Genomic DNA, 19,586 nt, shown 5'->3' on the forward strand with positions numbered 1-19,586 from the left:
GTCATAGCGTCAAATTACTTTTTTACTAAATCTGTATTTGATTTTTACAAAAATATTTGCCTAATTATCATATGTATTTCTTTAAATATGTTGTTATTAAATATATAGGCCCTTGATTTCTAAATATGTCTCATTATACAAAATCATTTTTAGTAACTTGTCAAGTGTGTAATGAAGTGTATTTTTTCTCAAGTAATTAGAGTTAGTTTTCTGACAGTATTTCATATCTTCATTACATTTTCTCATTCATTTACCATGAATAATAGAAAATCTAGCTTTTTTTTGCTTTAAAAAACTAAATGATAAGTGCTTATTGAGCCAGAAAATTGATCTATGAGTGAAATCAGTCATTTGTGATTTTTTACATTGATACAATGCTCTTGTTGTTTATTTTTTTACGTTGATACATAAAGCTTGTATGAAAAGTGACATTTTCCTTGTGTAACACAGCCTTGTAGTGAGCAAAGTTTCTCAAAATAACCATATAATTTCAGATGGGAATGGGTTTAATTATTGCTGCCTTCATGAAAGAAAAGTTAAAACAAACATGGTTCTGCAATGTATTGTATAGCCTACATTTTGTACAGTTCCGTGCTATTTTGAATGAGGAAACTGTCACCATAATAAAAAATTAATGTTTCTTAAAACCCCCAAAACATTGTATTTCTTATAAGATCATCTATTCTTATTTTAGAACATTTTAAATTATTGAATCACATCAGAAGCGGAACAATAAGATCATAAGATCCCTTATTCTCTGTTTTCAACCTGTTTGCTTAAATGTGCATGCTCTGACGCAGGTGTAGAGACTATAGACTCAATAGTGGTGGGAAAATGTGGTTGATATGTTTCTTTGGTTTATTAATGAAAGCTGAAATGTTATTTAATGGAAACAAGATACAGCTGCATAACCGAAACAAGATATAGTTGCTTAACCCCAGCTCAAGCGTGTGATGAGTTTTTGGTTAGTCAAATTTGCAGGATGTTTCATTTATCTGTGTGTTCGGGTCTTGCCATCAAATTTGAGAATATGACAGTGATGGGCAGAAAAGACGATTCCATAATGTTAGCCTATGGTTCTTGCGTTTTTAGAGTTGTAGGCCTATGACAAAATAACTTCTTCATAATTCTGTTTGTGAACTTTTTACCTTAACAACTAAATTATTTTTCCAACACTTTATTTACTCTGTGTAAGTTTTGAAAAAGTTGTAGATATATTCAAATTAAGTTAGATATATACTTTTTGAAAAAATATGTACAAGTAGGAAAGCCTAAAGATAAATAATTCACTTGTTTAGAGAGAACATTTTAGATAATTTTTGAGTAAAGTAGTAATATGTTGGATGAGTGTGTTGGGGGCAACTCGCCCCCCCCAGGCTAGGATCCCTTTTATGGTTTTAAATGTGTATCTACCTGTCATTTAGACAATGACTAGCCCAGTTAGCGCTAGTTTATTCTAACTTGCTAGCTAGTTAGCATAAGCTGCTAGGAGTTCTAGCTAGCACCATTACTAACAGATCGTCGGAGGTAAAATACATTTTAAAAAAGATAACGTAACTTAATTTCAGTTGTAAATCTTTCCACTAGTGACTGATAGCTTTACAGTTAATGCAACTTTATAGCCTTTTAGCTATTTTACAAATCATTTTATGTCATATAGCTAGATAGCTATCTACATTTTTAAGAGAGAGCTTTTCAAATGGCATCTCTTCCTCTGTTTTCAGTCACAGTTGGGGACTGGATTAGGTGTGAGGAGTGCAGGAGGTGGGCTCATGAGTTGTGCTCCAAATTCACTGGGGATAGCTTTATTTGTGACCTAAAGGTAGAAATTACAATCGTGCAATAGCAGAGCATAAGAGAGTTGCCACATCAATGTTATACTGACTTAATTAGTTAAACTGTTGTTATTAAATGTTATTTTCCAATGTTATATAAAGTTATTATTTATATGTAATTTATATGTAATTTTAAAGACTGCTGGGATTTAAAATCTTGCATTTTTCAAATCATATTCAGTGCAATTGTACATAATGGATTGTATGGAAAGGAACAACAAAGAAAGAACAAATAAAATGTATGTGCAGGTGAGTGAAAAAGAGGTATAGTTACCCCAGTACTTAAAGAAAATGCAGTTTTCTAAAAGCAACATTCATTAAACTGTAGCCATTTATTTCCCTTTACAGTTTATTCGCCTAAGCATAACATTCATATACAATGTTTTTTCCCAACGTTGCTTAGACATTGTTCTTAGCAGGGGCTACTTACCCCCTAGTACACGATAATTAGTTTTTAACATATCTTTTTACAAGGAAATGTATATGATTATCAAAAGAAGTAGCCTAGTAGCCTAGTAAATACAGTAGAGGTATTTTAAGTTAGTTTCCACATTATTATCATGTTATTACCCATTTATTCTGTGCTGTAATGTAAAGTGTTACCCAAATGTCTTATTAACAGCCTTTTGTTTTCTATACACTTCCAAAAGAAGGCCCTTTAACAATATGGTCAACTGTTACATTTTATTTAAATCCAAAGAAATACCCAAATCAACAATACCCAAAATAACCAAGAATAAATTCACAATAAGCTAGTCCACAGTATTACAACATTGAATTAACAAGAAATGTACTTCTTGTTAAAATGTGGTAGGTAACTGTTACTTCCTAAACACACACAGGCTTGCCACTGATAATTAACTTGGTGTCTTGAACGGGTGAACCTTATTATTTTACTGTGTTGAATAAGATACGAGAATACTCTCTTATCAATGTAAAACAAAAAGGCTGGGATATAGTCTCATTGTGCTTTGACGGCTACAGCATTGACAGTTTGTTAGCTACATGCAACAGGATGTTTTTGTTACACATCAAGACTTGCTTATGGGTAGGCTCGTTGTGACATTTATGTTGTTTGATCAGTGACAGATAAGTTTCCAGTAAAGTGGTTGACCTAATCTAATTTCTAACATGAGTGTCTTGATATATTTTTCTGACATCTTTAAATTATTGATTATTGTGTAATCATTCTCTGACAATCTCCAATTCAACCTTTGATGCTAGTTCACAAATCACAGTAGTGTGTTACTATATTAGCCTTGTTTATGTCAAAGATATATGAAATGGCCCTACTGTAGGTGTATTGTTCTTTGCTCAGATCAGTATGTCATTACCGTGATGAACTATAAACCTTAAATGGTTTATAAAAATTCTGTAAATTAATAGTAACATAACATCAGTGATAGCAGATAATCTAGCCAAAATCAATGGTCCCGATTCACAAAATGGAAAATCAGATCCAATCAAGCTTTATTTGCATAGCACATTTTAAACATGGATGCAACGCAATGTGCTTCACAGGAGAAAAAAATCTCTTGGCAGTGACCAGCCATTTTCGTATATCCATGCTGATTAAAGCTTAGCCTACTAGCTATAATTATTCAATGCACCACTACCAAATCTTATGAAGCTGCAAAAGTGAACAACCTTCCCCTCTCTGTATGCTAATGAATATACTATTTGTTATGTTTATTGGGAATGAAAACTGGGGGGGGCAAATTCTATCAGGGGTGTCCATACCCGGCATGGACACCCCGTAGAGCCGGCCCTGCTCAAGTGCAAAACAGCATGTTTTTGCAGATTCTTTACCTACATGCTATGAGGCTTTTTACATGAACACTTAGTTTACATTCATCATGATGTGCTGCATTAGTGTCTGTGTGTTGTGTGTTTCTCTGTGTTTTTATTGTGGTGTATTATTGGCTAGTGCAATCAAATTTACCCTTTGAGGGATTTATAGTACTATCTTATCTTATTTACTAATGCATTATTGGGTTTTACTGTCATCCATAGCTGTCTTTTACATTTAGTGGTAATTTCTCCAGGTTATCCCCAGCTAGTTATCTAATAGTGGTGGGATAATCATTCTTGGTTTATCCCAGATTGCCCTTTACAGGATAAAACATGCATTCTTAGAGTTATCTATTAATTAGTTCTGTCATCTTTCATTAGTGCTGTAGTAATCATGAAACATCAGGTTAGGCAATATTTTAGGAGTGTTCTACATTTTAGGATAGCAGTAAGCATGTTGATGCACAATATCATGCATGCTTGTACATAGTGTACAAGCATGGCATCTTATACCCTGATGCAGCTCACTCTGCTACAGTCATTTTAGCTGAGTGTGACTCGTATCTACCACCATCGTGATGGCGCAAATGATATGGGACGCTACATGTGCTTTTCACCAGTCAAGCAGCGTGATATTTTGTGTCTCTCGGATGGCATCAGTCTATCGCCGGCTGAACATTACTGGGTCTTTCCATCATTAAGCATATGTTCACAGAAGTACAGCCTCCTTTTACATTTGATAACTACTACTAACTCAAACCATTTGTGTCACGTCCTGACCAGTATAAGGGGTTATTTGTTATTGTAGTTTGGTCAGGACATGGCAGGGGGTATTTGTTTAGAGTGTTTCGGGGTTTGTTGGGCTATGTGTTTAGGTAGAGGGGTGTTTGTTTAGAGTGTTCAGGGGTTTTTGGTTATGTTCTATGTTAGTATATTTCTATGTTCTGGTCTAGTCTTTTTAGTTCTATTGGATGGACCTTCAATTGGAGGCAGCTGATCCTCATTGCCTCTGAAGGCCCTATATAGAGGGGTGTTTTTGTAAAGGGTTTTGTGGGAAGTTGTTTTTGCACTGCTGTGTTAGCCTGCAATACTGTGCGTTCGTTCGTTCGTTCGTTCGTTCGTTCGTTCGTTTTCTTGTTTTGTTTTGTTTTGTTTTTGTGCGTGTTCAATAAAAGTAAAAATGAGCACTCAACCCACTGCGCCTTGGTCCAGTACATACGACGACCGTTAAAATATGCCTAACTTTTTTCCCTCAGATTCAAGTTATCACCTTGGACTTTAGTCGGGAAGCATACACTGTAACCCGGTGCAATAACCAATCAAGGCTCGCTATAGCTTCCAACCGCATTGGATTGGCTGGTGATGCTAGCATTACCTAGCATGCTGTGGGCTTGCTAAACACCCACATGTCAGTCATTTGTTGGCGATTATGCATTCATTGCCTCTAATGGAAACGTTCAGTTGGAGAGTTTATTTTAGACACTCTTAAATGCAGGCATATTCTAGTAATCTATCGGGTCTATTTCTCTTGTTACCAGGTCATCATCTATTCTTCTCTCATGGTTTACCGGCATATACTGTACCATTAGACATAAGCTTCAGATCAGGTAGACTATATTCTAGGTCTAAGTTTTACATTGTCATGTCACTTTCACTGTTCATGCTGAGCATACTATAGATGTTCAGCTGCTGCTTAGCAGTATCATCAGTGACATTTGTCTATTTGGATAGCACAGGTGGTTATACTTAGCTACTGTTTCAGTTGCGGTTTTGGGGGGGTTTGTTAGTATACTGTACTCTTCTCTGTACGATGTCTGCTGTTATATACTGAACAAAAAATATAAATGCAACATGTTGTGGAAAAAGACACAGGGGACCAATGTCAGTATTAAAGGAGCAATCTGGGATTGGTACATGGAGGTCTACATCAAAAGTCTAAAATGTTATTAGGAGAACCTTGAACATGGATGAACCTGGAATTTATCACTTGGTTGAGTAGTATTGATGTATCTGGTACAAAGACTATCATGGTTAAATTTAGACAGTGAATGTGTGCGTCCCAATAAAATCTCCATTCTCCTGAAGTGTTCAATACTTCACACAAGCATTGAATAAGTGGAGGCATGGACTAGAGGCCTTACCACCATATTAATTTCCTACCAGTAAAGGGAAGTGAACAAGTGCACACTTTGGGAGGAAGGAGAAATAAGTAGATCATGTAATTGGAACCAAGCCCTTGTCAACGACCACAGGAAGTGACATCAGATTGGAGGAGCAGTTGGAAAACATAAGGCCTGAGTGACAGTGTTTCACCTCACATCATCTCTGCTCCAACTAAACAGTTATCTTCAGGTTCAATAGAGGACACATCAGAATCATAGAAATGTCTCTAGGCTCTGTTGTCATTCTTTACTCACTTTATTTAAAGGGGAAGTTCACCCAAAAAACACTTCTGGGCCCTTTTTAACACGTGCCTGGTCATTCTCCACCCATTGCATGAGTATTTAGAGCAAATGTAACCAATAGCCTAACAAATGAACAACTCTTACAAAGAAAGAACAAAGACTTAACTTTTGAATGTCTTAATTAAGACATCCTCTGTTAAATTTCAGCCCGAGCCACCTGTATGCCCAACCCCCACCAGTCTAGTCAATAACTCAACCCCTCTTCCAACACAACTTCCTTCCCATCTTTTTTTATGTCTCAAGGGAAAGATTTGGAAAACAAAAGTTTAACAAAAACACCTACACATTAACACACAGAAACAGTATACCCTCCATATAAGTAATATCATAGGCCTAATATAACTATTGTAACGATTGTTGTTGGAAGGATGGTCGGACCAAGATGCAGCGTGGGGTAAGTTAATCATTTTTATTTATGATAACCGGCACAAAACAAGAAAGACTAACAAACAAAACGTACAGCTTTGTAGGTCTAAAAAAGCAACAATACAAAATCAAGATCCCACACACAACAGGTGGAAAAAGGCTGCCTAAATATGATCCTCAATCACTGACAACGATAGACAGCTGCCTCTGATTGGGAACCATACCAGGCCAACATAGAAATACAAAAACTAGAGTACCCACCATAGTCACACCCTGACCTAACCAAAATAGAGAATAAAAAGGCTCTCTAAGGTCAGGGTGTGACATGTATAGCTCTTTTTACTTGCATGCAATATAGCTGGGTCACCCCATCCTGCCCCTAGGGGTCCACGGCCCTGTAGCGCCCCAACACACCCCACTCAGGTTTAGGATCTTAGATCTTATCATTATTGGTTTCAGGTGTGTTAGGCCAAGGCCAGAGTGACAACCAACAGTATGGCAGACCTCCAGGGCCAGGACTTAGCAGCCCAGCAGCTAGGGATTGCCTAAATAGGTATCTCGTCTGACGTGGGCATGTTTTCAACACAGACTCCTTTTGTCATACAGTATTCCATTTAAGGCATCCAGACCTCATGGAAGTTGCACAGTATACCATTAATCTTTTAATAATTAAAATCTAGTGATACATAACTTGACATTTCTTCCATTCATTGTGTGAGGATAACCAACTTTCCAATTAACTTTTTATGGATAGGGGGCAGTATTTTCACGGCCGGATAAAAAACGTACCCGATTTAATCTGATTATTACTCCTGCCCAGAAACTAGAATATGCATATAATTATTAGCTTTGGATAGAAAACACTCCAAAGTTTCTAAAACTGTTTGAATGGTGTCTGAGTATAACAGAACTCATTTGGCAGGCCAAAACCTGAGAAGATTCCAAACAGGAAGCGCCCTCTCTGACCATTTCTTGGCCTTCTTTGTTATCTCTATCCAAAACAGGGGATCTCTGCTGTACGTGACATTTTCTAACGCTCCCATAGGCTCTCAGAAGGAGCCAGAATGTTGAATGATGACTTTGCAGGCCATGGCTGAAAAACAGTAGCGCATTTGGTAAGTGGTCGATCTGAGAACAATGAGACTGGTGCGCGCGTGCACGAGACGACTCCATGTTTACATTTTCAGTCTTTGAACGAAAACAACTACTCCCGGTCGGAATATTATCGCTTTTTTTACGAGAAAAATCGCATAAAAATTGATTTTAAACAGCGTTTGACATGCTTCGAAGTACGGTAATGGATTATTTTGAATTTTTTTGTCACGAAACGCGCCGGGCGCGTCACCCTTCTTTACCCTTCGGATAGTGTCTTGAACGCACAAACAAAACGCCGCTATTTGGATATAACTATGGATTATTTGGAACCAAACCAACATTTGTTATTGAAGTAGAAGTCCTGGGAGTGCATTCTGACGAAGAACAGCAAAGGTAATCCAATTTTTCTTATAGTAAATCTGAGTTTGGTGAGTACCAAACTTGGTGGGTGTCAAAATAGCTAGCCCGTGATGGCGAGCTATCTACTCAGAATATTGCAAAATGTGCTTTCACCGAAAAGCTATTTTAAAATCTGACACCGCGATTGCATAAAGGAGTTCTGTATCTATAATTGGGCTACGGGGTGAGCCCAAAAAAATTCCCGGATGGATTCTCCTCGGGTTTTCGCCTGCTATATCAGTTCTGTTATACTCACAGACATTATTTTAACAGTTTTGGAAACTTCAGAGCGTTTTCTATCCAATACTATATTGTATGCATGTAATTATATGCATATCCTAGCTTCTGGGCAGTTTACTTTGGCCACGTCAGTCATCCGAAATACCGAATACTGCCACCGGCCTACAAGAAGTTAAAGAAAGTCTTCCACTCATCTCCTTCCTGTATCCGAACCAGATGGTAGGCGTTCCGAAGGTCCAAATTGGAGAAGATGATTCGCCCCCTGGAATGGCTTGAGATGAGTGGTAGCAGGTAAGTTTTTAACGGTAATGTCATTGAGACCCCGGTAGTCGACATTGAGATGCAAGGTCTTGTCCTTCTTCTCCACAAAGAAGAGGGACGCATAATCCCTGCAGCAAGAAAGTCCTTAATATACCCTTCCATCGCTTTAGTCTCCGGACCCGACAAGGAATAAAGTCGCCTCTGAGGTGGTGTGGTGCCCGGGAGAAGGACGATAGCACAGTCATAGGGGCGATGCGACAGAAGAGATCTGGCTCGGGCAGAGTTGAAAACCTCCCATAAGTCCTGGTACTCCGCGGGAACGGCGGATAGATCCAATATTTTTCCCAAGCCAGCAGGGAGACAGGCTGCGCCGACTTCAGACAATAAGCATGACAAAATGGGCTCCAACCCATGATGGACCCCGTAGCCCAGTTGATAAGGGGATTGGCCTCTGGAGCCAAATCCATGGGTACCATGTCATTCTCTCTGGCACTAAAAATTAAAAAAGTGTTGATAAGGGACAGAATATGGTCAGATCATCACATAATTGGCATATTTTTTACTCTTACAGAATTTCCACGTGGGCGAAGATATTGGAAATTTAATCAAAGCCTACTAGATGATAAATTGTTTAACTAGGACAGAGGAATTTATAACTGACTTTTTCAAAAATAACATAGGTACAGCAGATCCCATTATTGTATGGGACACTTTTAAATGTGCCTCTAGAGGCCATGCAATTCAGTGCTCATCTATAAAACAAAAGCAATTTAGATCAAGAGAGTCCATATTAACAAAGGAAATTGAAGGACTAACAGGAGTTAGTGACTAAACGGAGGAACTTATTCAAGAAATATCCAGTGTAATATACACTGCTCAAAAAAATAAAGGGAAAACTTAAACAACACATCCTAGATCTGAATGAAAGAAATAATCTTATTAAATCGTTTTTTCTTTACATAGTTGAATGTGCTGACAACAAAATCACACAAAAATAATCAATGGAAATCCAATTTATCAACCCATGGAGGTCTGGATTTGGAGTCACACTCAAAATTAAAGTGGAAAACCACACCACAGGCTGATCCAACTTTGATGTAATGTCCTTAAAACAAGTCAAAATGAGGCTCTGTAGTGTGTGTGTGGCCTCCACGTGCCTGTATGACCTCCCTATAACGCCTGGGCATGCTCCTGATGAGGTGGCGGATGGTCTCCTGAGGGATCTCCTCCCAGACCTGGACTAAAGCATCCGCCAACTCCTGGACAGTCTGTGGTGCAACGTGGCATTGGTGGATGGAGCGAGACATGATGTCCCAGATGTGCTCAATTGGATTCAGGTCTGGAGAACGGGCGGGCCAGTCCATAGCATCAATGCCTTCCTCTTGCAGGAACTGCTGACACACTCCAGCCACATGAGGTCTAGCATTGTCTTGCATTAGGAGGAACCCAGGACCAACCGCACCAGCATATGGTCTCACAAGGGGTCTGAGGATCTCATCTTGGTACCTAATGGCAGTCAGGCTACCTCTGGTGAGCACATGGAGGGCTGTGCGGCCCCCCCAAAGAAATGCAATCCCACACCATGACTGACCCACCGCCAAACTGGTCATGCTGGAGGATGTTGCAGGCAGCAGAACGTTCTCCACTGCGTCTCCAGACTCTGTCACGTCTGTCACATGTGCTCAGTGTGAACCTGCTTTCATCTGTGAAGAGCACAGGGTGCCAGTGGCGAATTTGCCAATCTTGGTGTTCTCTGGCAAATGCCAAACGTCCTGCATGGTGTTGGGCTGTAAGCACAACCCCCAGCTGTGGACGTCGGGCCCTCATATCACCCTTATGGAGTCTGTTTCTGACCGTTTGAGCAGACACTTGCACTTTGTGGCCTGCTGGAGGTCATTTTGCAGGGCTCTGGCAGTGCTCCTCCTTGCACAAAGGCGGAGGTAGCGGTCCTGCTGCTGGGTTGTTGCCCTCCCACGGCCTCCTCCACGTCTCCTGATGTACTGGCCTGTCTCCTGGTAGCGCCTCCATGCTCTGGACACTATGCTGACATACACAGCAAACCTTCTTGCCACAGCTCGCATTGATGTGCCATCCTGGATGAGCTGCACTACCTGAGCCACTTGTGTGGGTTGTAGACTCCGTCTCATGCTACCACTAGAGTGAAAGCACCGCCAGCATTCAAAAGTGACCAAAATATCAGCCAGGAAGCATAGGAACTGAGAAGTGGTCTGTGGTCTCCACCTGCAGAACCACTGCTTTATTGGGGGTGTCTTGCTAATTGTCTAATTTCCACCTGTTGTCTAGTCCATTTGCACAACAGCATGTGAAATGTATTGTCAATCAGTGTTGCTTCCTAAGTGGACAGTTTGATTTCAGTTTGGTTATTACTACTGCCCAGAAACTAGAATATGCATATAATTATTGGCTTTGGATAGAAAACACCCTAAAGTTTCTAAAACTGTTTGAATGGTGTCTGTGAGTATAACAGAACTCATATGGCAGGCAAAAACCTGAGAAGATTCCTTACAGGAAGTGACCTGTCTGACAAGTTCTTGTTCTTCTTGGCTCTCTTTAATGAAAACTGAGGATCTTTGCTGTAACGTGACACTTCCTACGGCTCCCATGGGCTCTCAGAAGGCGGGAAAAAGCTGAATGATGTCATTCCAGCCACTGGCCGAAAAACATTAGCGCTTTTGGTAAGTGCTCTATCAGAGGACAATGGGACGGAGGCGCGTGCACGAGTCGACCTCATGTTTTTATTTTCTCTCTCTTTGAACCTAAATACGTTTTCCCGGTCGTAATATTATCGCTTTTTTACGAGAAAAATGGCATGAAAATTGATTTTAAACAGCGGTTGACATGCTTCGAAGTACGGTAATGGAATATTTAGAATTTTTTTGTCACAAAATGCGTCGTGCGCGTCACCCTTCTTTACCCTTTCGGATAGTGTCTTGAACGCATGAACAAAACGCCGCTATTTGGATATAACTATGGATTATTTGGAACCAAACCAACATTTGTTATTGAAGTAGAAGTCCTGGGAGTGCATTCTGACGAAGAACAGCAAAGGTAAAAACATTTTTCTTATAGTAAATCTGACTTTGGTGAGGGCTAAACTTGTTGGGTACCTAAATAGCTAGCCCTGTGATGCCGGGCTATCTACTTAGAATATTGCAAAATGTGCTTTCACCGAAAAGCTATTTTAAAATCGGACATAGCGAGTGCATAGAGGAGTTCTGTATCTATAATTCTTAAAATAATTGTTATGTTTTTTGTGAACGTTTATCGTGACTACTTTAGTAAATTCACCGGAAGTTTGCGGGGGGTATGCTAGTTCTGAACGTCACATGCTAATGTAAAAAGCTGTTTTTGATATAAATATGAACTTGATTGAATATAACATAATGTCCTAAGATTGTCATCTGATGAAGATCATCAAAGGTTAGTGCTGCATTTAGCTGTGATTTGGGTTTATGTGACATTATATGCTAGCTTGAAAAATGGGTGTCTGATTATTTCTGGCTGGGTACTCTGCTGACATAATCTAATGTTTTGCTTTCGCTGTAAAGCCTTTTTGAAATCGGACAGTGTGGTTAGATTAACGAGAGTCTTGTCTTTAAAATGCTGTAAAATAGTCATATGTTTGAGAAATTGAAGTAATAGCATTTCTAAGGTATTTGAATAACGCGCCACGGGATTCCACTGGCTGTTACGTAGGTGGGACGAAATCGTCCCACTGGCCCTAGAGAAGTTAACTCTTTAGACATATCACAGTTTACCTATTTGCTTATGGTTTTGCCTCCACCTAGTGACCTGCTTTTTAAATTATATGAACAAAAAATATAACATTTTATTCGGAATGGCAAGCCAGCAAAATTAAAAGGGCCAATTTATATAACGAATATGAATTCAGAGTGCAGAAATGATTAAATAGTAAAGCATTAGACCTCTCACTAAAGGCATCAGTCATACAAAAGTTATACTTACATCCAAACAGGTTCTCTAGTAAATTGGTAGGAATGTTTCACCCCATGTCCCAGAATGGCCTTTTTCCCTTTATTTCCTTTTCAAACAACCGAACGTGAGCAGTTATAATCTGAATAATCTCCAAAATATTGTTATTTTTAAAACAGGCCTTAGAAAGTTGATTGCAATTTCAGTTTAATCCACCTGAAAAGACAGAACAAATAATACAACAAATATTGTGGTTAAACTCAAATATACTAATTGATTTAAAAAATATATATATTTTTCGATTAAATGTTTAAAAAAGGTATAATTTTTGTGAATGAGATCACAAATAGGACTGTTGGAGTTATGTCACACATGCAGCTAACACAGACATATGGAAATGTTTGCTCTACCCAAAATTACAACCAACTAATTGCAGCATTACCACAAAAATGGAAGTGGCAAGTAGAAGGGGGAAAAAGTAAGGAACTTGTCTGTCGGCCCTGCATTAATTGTGGACAGACGTTCCGCTAGCGGAACTCCTTGGCAATATCCAAATGGTAGAGCGTGGCGCGAAATACAAAAACCTCAAATGCTATAATTTCAATTTTTCAAACATATTACTATTTTACACCATTTTAAAGATAAGACTCTCGTTAATCTAACCACATTGTCCGATTTCAAAAAGGCTTTACAGCGAAAGCAAAACATTAGACTATGTTAGGAGAGTACACAGCCAAAAATAATCACACAGCCATTTTCCAAGCAAGCATATGTCACAAAAACCCAAAACACAGCTAAATGAAGCACTAACCTTTGATCTTCATCAGATGACACTCCTAGGACATTATGTTATACAATACATGCATGTTTTGTTCAATCAAGTTCATATTTATATAAAAAAAAACTGCTTTTTACATTGGTGTGTGATGTTCAGAAATTGTATTCCCACCGAAAACTTCCGGTGAATTTACTAAATTACTCATCATAAACGTTGACAAAATACATAAATTATTTTAAGAATTATAGATACAGAACTCCTTTATGCAATCGCTGTGTCAGATTTGAAAATAGCTTTTCGGTGAAAGCACATTTAGCTCAGCCATCATGGCTAGCTATTTAGACAACCGGCAACTTCGGGGCACACTAAACTCAGAATTAGTATTAGAAAAATGGTATTACCTTTGCTGTTCTTCGTCAGAATGCACTCCCAGGACTGCTACTTCCACAACAAATGTTGTTTTTGTTCCAGATAATCCATAGTTATGTCCAAATACCTCCATTGTGTTCATACGTTCAGGTCACTATCCAAAGCGTAACGCGCGAGTGCATTTTGAGACCAAAAATTCTAAATGTTCCTTTACCGTACTTAGAAGCATGTCAAACGCTGTTTAAAATCAATTTTTATGGTATTTTTCTCATAAAATAGCGATAATATTCCAACCGGACTATAGTGTTTTCATTCAAAGAGGAAAAGAAAAAAACAGCGAGGTCGCGTGAACTCGCATATCCAATTTCTTAGTCACCAGGCAGACCACTGACAAACTGAACTACTGTACTCTGCCCAGAGACAGGAGACGCCTCAATCCACTTTCTGAAGGCTTTAGAGAGTCAGTGGAAGCCTTAGAAAGTGCTATGTAACCCCACAGATACTGTAGTTTTGATAGAGAACCAAAAGAAGAACTACAAATTCTCAGACAGGCCAATTCCTGCTTGGAATTTTCTCCGTTTTTTGCCTGCCATATCAAAATCAAATCAAATCAAATTTATTTATATAGCCCTTCGTACATCAGCTGATATCTCAAAGTGCTGTACAGAAACCCAGCCTAAAACCCCAAACAGCAAGCAAAGCATGTGAAAGAAGCACGGTGGCTAGGAAAAACTCCCTAGGAAAAACTCCCTAGAAAGGCCAAAAACCTAGGAAGAAACCTAGAGAGGAACCAGGCTATGAGGGGTGGCCAGTCCTCTTCTGGCTGTGCAGGGTGGATATTATAACAGAACATGGTCAAGATGTTAAAATGTTAAAATGTTCATAAATGACCAGCATGGTCAAATAATAATAATCATAGTAGTTGTCGAGGGTGCAACAAGCACGTCCGGTGAACAGGTCAGGGTTCCATAGCCGCAGGCAGAACAGTTGAAACTGGAGCAGCAGCACGGCCAGGTGGACTGGGGACAGCAAGGAGTCATCATACCAGGTAGTCCTGAGGCATGGTCCTAGGGCTCAGGTCCTCCGAGAGAAAGACAGAAAGAGAGAAAGAGAGAATTAGAGAGAGCATATTTAAATTCACACAGGACACCGGATAAGACAAGAGAAATACTCCAGATGTAACAGACTGACCCTAGCCCCCCGACACATAAACTACTGCAGCATAAATACTGGAGGCTGAGACATATGAGTTCTGTTATACTCACAGACACCATTCAAACAGTTTTAGAAACTTCAGAGTGTTTTCTATCCAAATCTACTAATAATATGCATATTATAGTTTCTGGGCAAGAGTAGTAACCAGATTAAATCGGGTACGTTTTTTTCATCCGGCAGTGAAAATACGGCACCCTATCCACAACAGAAAATAAATGGTTAAAGAAAATTGTGATAAATAAAAACATATACCAATTTCATATAAGGACCAAAACATTGATAGCTTTGTCATCTAAATTTCAAAATAGTTGGGAAGAGATTTTCGATGTACCCACTCCATGGCACATGGTTTATGAATTGACACCCAAAACAACGCCGGATTCAAAACCTCAATTTTTTTTATTTAAAATACTATACAAAATTCTTGCAAACAATTTAATGTTATATATAAGGGGGATACAATCTTCCCAGCTCTGCAGATTTTGCTGTGAGGAGGCAGAGTCCTTAGATCATTTGTTTTGGTACTGTCCATGTGTAGCTCGTTTTTGGTCACAGGTCCAGGAATGGCTGAATAATTGCAACGTTTGCTTGGAACGAACGCTGCAGAAAGCATCACTGGGTGATTTGAAAAACCATAATCAATCAATAATATAATTATTTTAGCAAAAAACGTTATCTTTAATTTACAGTCTGTAGAAGCTATGAGAATAGAAAGGTTCAGTACTTTTGTGAAGCATCACAGCACAGTTGAAAAATATATGGCGTTAAGAGATAGATGAGTGGAGCTGAAGGCGTGGGACTAATAACAAGATAACCAATGTAAAACATATGGGGTCTGTGAAATGTATATGGGTTCAGAAATGTTGAGAAATAGCACAGTTACAAATATAAATCAAACTGGATGGACATCAGAAATAGAGGAAGAACTAAAAACAAACAAAATATAACTATTGTAAAATAGTTTGTCTGTAAAATGTGTATAATATGTATAAACTGAAGGTAAAAGCTTAAGTGTTATTGTTTATTAGTTTACTCCAATTGGGGGAAGGGTGGTAGGGTTTGCGGGGAATAATAAAGGTATATTCTAAAAAAAGTATCTATGTTTTTGTATGCATATGTATATGTATGGGTATGTACATGTATGTATATGGATATATATATTTACAAAAAAAGATATGGGGGATTGGAAATGATGCAGACAATTACATTGATGGAAGCATCCAATCTTTCCGCAATATTATGCTGATCCACCTCTAAAGAAAAAAATAAAACATGGGTACATGAGGAGACTCCAGGAGCAGAAACTGCATGGATTCACTGTGGTTGCCTGACACTTGCAGGTGGATAGAAACTGTACTGTGGTTGACTCTGCCAATAGAGCGCCCATCCAGCGCTCTGACGTCCATCAGAATGGAAAGGAGTTAAGTGGAGATGCCCAGCTCCGACACCAGGGTAGTGTCCATAAAGCTCTCATCGGCCCCAGAGTCAATGAGCACCCGGATGGACTTGGACTGGCCTCCCCACAACAGGGTAGCATAGAGGGGGTTACGAGTAGTAAAGGCTCACAAGTGAACTCATTCCTACTGATGAGCCTGGTCTTTTAATGGGCAAGTCGATAAAAAATGTCCAGTTGCTCCACAATACAGACAGCTCTTGGTGTGTTGTCTGCGTAAGCACTAAGCATTTACATTTACATTTGTCATTTAGCAGACACTCTTATCCAGAGCAACTTACAGTAGTGAATACATACATTTCATTTCATTTCATGCATAAGTTTTTTTTGTACTGGCCCCCCAGTGGGAATCGAACCCACAACCCTGGCGTTGTAAACACCATGCTCTACCAACTGAGCCACAGGGAAGACAAAAAATGGACAGCTGTGTCATCTAAATTTCAAAATAGTTGGGAAGAGATTTTCAATGTACCCATTCCATGGCACATGGTTTATGAATTGATACGCAAAACAACGCCGGATTCAAAACTAAGCAGGAGACAATCTAGACCTGCCCAGTTACATAGTCTCCGTAGGAGGCGAGTAAGCAGCCCTCAGTGATTCCCGAGAGAACTCGGGTGACATCGGATTCACTCGGAAATGTAGATGTTGGGGATTTCCGGGATTCCTCTGAGGCGAGGTGGGAATCAAGGATGAGCAACAGCGACAGGGAACAGATTCCCTCTCCCTCCTATGTTCCTGTAGCCACCCATCGATCCGGATGGTCAAGGCTATGAGGGAGTCAAGGTCCGGGCAGCTCCCGGGCTGCGAGGTCATCTAAAATCACCTCCGATAATCTGGGAAGGAACATGTCTAACAAGGCTTCCGTGTTCCAGGCACTCTCAGCCGCCAACGTGCGAAAATCCACTGCGTAGTCTGCCACACTACTGGAGTCTTGACATACCTGTTGCAGCTTACGAGTAGCCTCTCTCCCGGACAACGGAGAATCTCACACCTTACATACCTCCGCCACAAACTCCTCCAGTCTGAGACAAACAGCGTACTATTGCTCCCACACCACCATAGATCAGGCGAGGGCACTCCCGGACATCAGCGTTATGAGGTATGCTGTCTTCGTGCGGTCCAAGGGGACGAAGAAGGCTGCAGCTTGAAGATGAGGGATCACTGGGAGAGAAAGGCCCGGCAGGTTCCAAAATCTCCAGCGTAGTGCTCCGGAGGGGGTAGCGAGAGAATCCCTCCATAAGGCATTGCAGTAACTCCAATGGTGGCTCCTTGCTGCGAGACAGCGTTGTGGAGCTGGGTCAGTCATGGCCAGTTCGTACTATGTTTTTCAAGTCAACCAGCGGTTTTCTTGTACTTCTCCTTCTATTCTATTTTTGCTAATCTTCCTGGTTTTGACCCTTTCCTGTTTTCTGGACTCCGTACCCGCCTGCCTGACCGTTCTGCCGGCCGCTCTGTACCTCCTGGACTCTGAACTGGTTTTGACCTTTTGCCTGTCCATTCTCTTGCCTACCCCTTTTAGATGGTTTGAGTGTTTGTTTAATAAATATCAATCTGCCTCCCGTGTCTGCATCTGGGTCTCACCTTGTGCCCTTATAGGGCCAACTTCTTGGAATGAAATGTAAGTCAGGACTCTCTTGTTTCCTACCCCAAGTCAGTGATAATTTGCATCATACATTTTCATTATCTTAACATAAATTAACATACTTTTTTCATTGTTGGAAATTTGCTGTAGCATGTGACAGCACAGCAGTAAGCCTAAGCTGGTTTGGAAAGTGTTTTTATACAGCGTAGAGACCTAATATTCTACAAATAACTTATTTCAATGACAGGTATTTGTATCAACATTTTAGCTTTTTACAATAAACATGTCTTTACAGTGTTATTAGTTTAAATGGCACGTGTGCTTCAGAAGTAGCTAATACAGGCTATACCTCAATCGATTAAAAAAAATCTTCATTTCTGGTGCTCCTAATGTTTATGTTGTGCTCTTAACTTTAAGTTGGGAGCACCAGTGCTACCAATGAAAAAAGTTCACTTAACTTTGGCAGTAGGCTTCATGTTCCAACTAATTGTTTGTGTGTGCGCCTGTATGCGTGCGTGCCACCTCTAGATATATTTTTAAGCTCAAGAGGTATGCTTAGATATGCATAATAATAGACATATTTTGTTTTACATACTGTAGAATTAAGCATGATTTGAGTGTGCCCCCTCAGATATTTGTGCCCCCTCAGATATTTGGGGTGCATGAGGCGACTGAACCTTTGTATAGCTAACACAAGCTCTGTCAAGAAGAAGTGAAGACTACTTTTTGACAAGGGAATTTTCACTGTGTATGGTTATGTATTTGGCTCTGGTACGAGACTTTTTGTGACAGGTAAGTGATCCATTCCTCTGATTTTTGGGCAGAAAAACTAAGCAGTAGTCATTAATAATTAATCTGTCTAATCAGTCCAACATAATTGACCAAACATCCTGCAGTATTGCTACCCAAATATGCACACACTATTTATGATCAACCCATGTTAGAAAAAGTATCTATGAATTTTAACATTTGTTATTAGCCTGTATAATTGATCGTTCTGATTGGCAAGGAAGCCATATGCACAATTTGCAGTGTATTGCGTGTCCTTAATATTAGATATACACCCTCAGTTAAATGTGATATGTAGAGTAATCTGATATAGGGAAGAATGTCAAACTGGTTACTGAGCTAAGAATCTGATTTAAATAATATTGAATGTTATAATTGACTTTATATTGAAATAAGATATTCCCTAAAGGATAGCTAAGAAAAATATCAGATGGTTTATTTATGTAAGTAATTGTTTACTTGACTATAGACAGTAAAGCTGCATATAAAACAAATGGTGTGGGACATCACGATTCCTTTTGACAACAGAATACATCTGAAGTCTGAACTTGTGTGATGGCCCTTTAAAGAAGTCTGTAAATGTTATTGTTTCTCTTGAAAACCAGACAATAACGTACGAAAACCCAAAGTGACGGTCTACTCAGAGTCCAACCCTGAGTCGAATGTGAACACCCTGCTATGTCTGGCTGGAGACATGTTTCCAGACTTGGTCAAGATCTCATGGAAGATGGAGGATGAAAACGGCAGAGCAGTCGAGGTGCCTAAAGCAGAGGGGGAACAACTGGAGCAGAGGGAGGAAGGACAGACGACCAGTATGATCATCACTGATAAAGAGAAGATTTACAGGAACAAATACATCTGTTCTGTGGAGCATGAAGGGGGCCCTCAAGATGTTTACATGCTAAAAGGTAAAGCCAGTCATTGAAATAGTTTTACATTAGTATGTAGGCCTATTATATTTTATATACATCATTATTCATTTAATATGTAT

The 19,586-nt window shown here is 39.6% G+C and overlaps 1 non-coding gene across 1 annotated transcript; it reads right to left on the minus strand.

The window, feature by feature from the left end:
- Nucleotides 1–16,547: 16,547 nt before the first annotated feature.
- trnav-uac (transfer RNA valine (anticodon UAC)) lies at nucleotides 16,548–16,629 on the minus strand. Its single transcript has one exon. It is a non-coding gene; the product is annotated as a tRNA-Val (tRNA).
- Between the last annotated feature and the right edge of the window lie 2,957 nt (nucleotides 16,630–19,586).

Source organism: Salmo salar, chromosome ssa20 (genome assembly GCF_905237065.1).
Source record: "Salmo salar chromosome ssa20, Ssal_v3.1, whole genome shotgun sequence".
Lineage (NCBI taxonomy): Eukaryota > Metazoa > Chordata > Actinopteri > Salmoniformes > Salmonidae > Salmo > Salmo salar.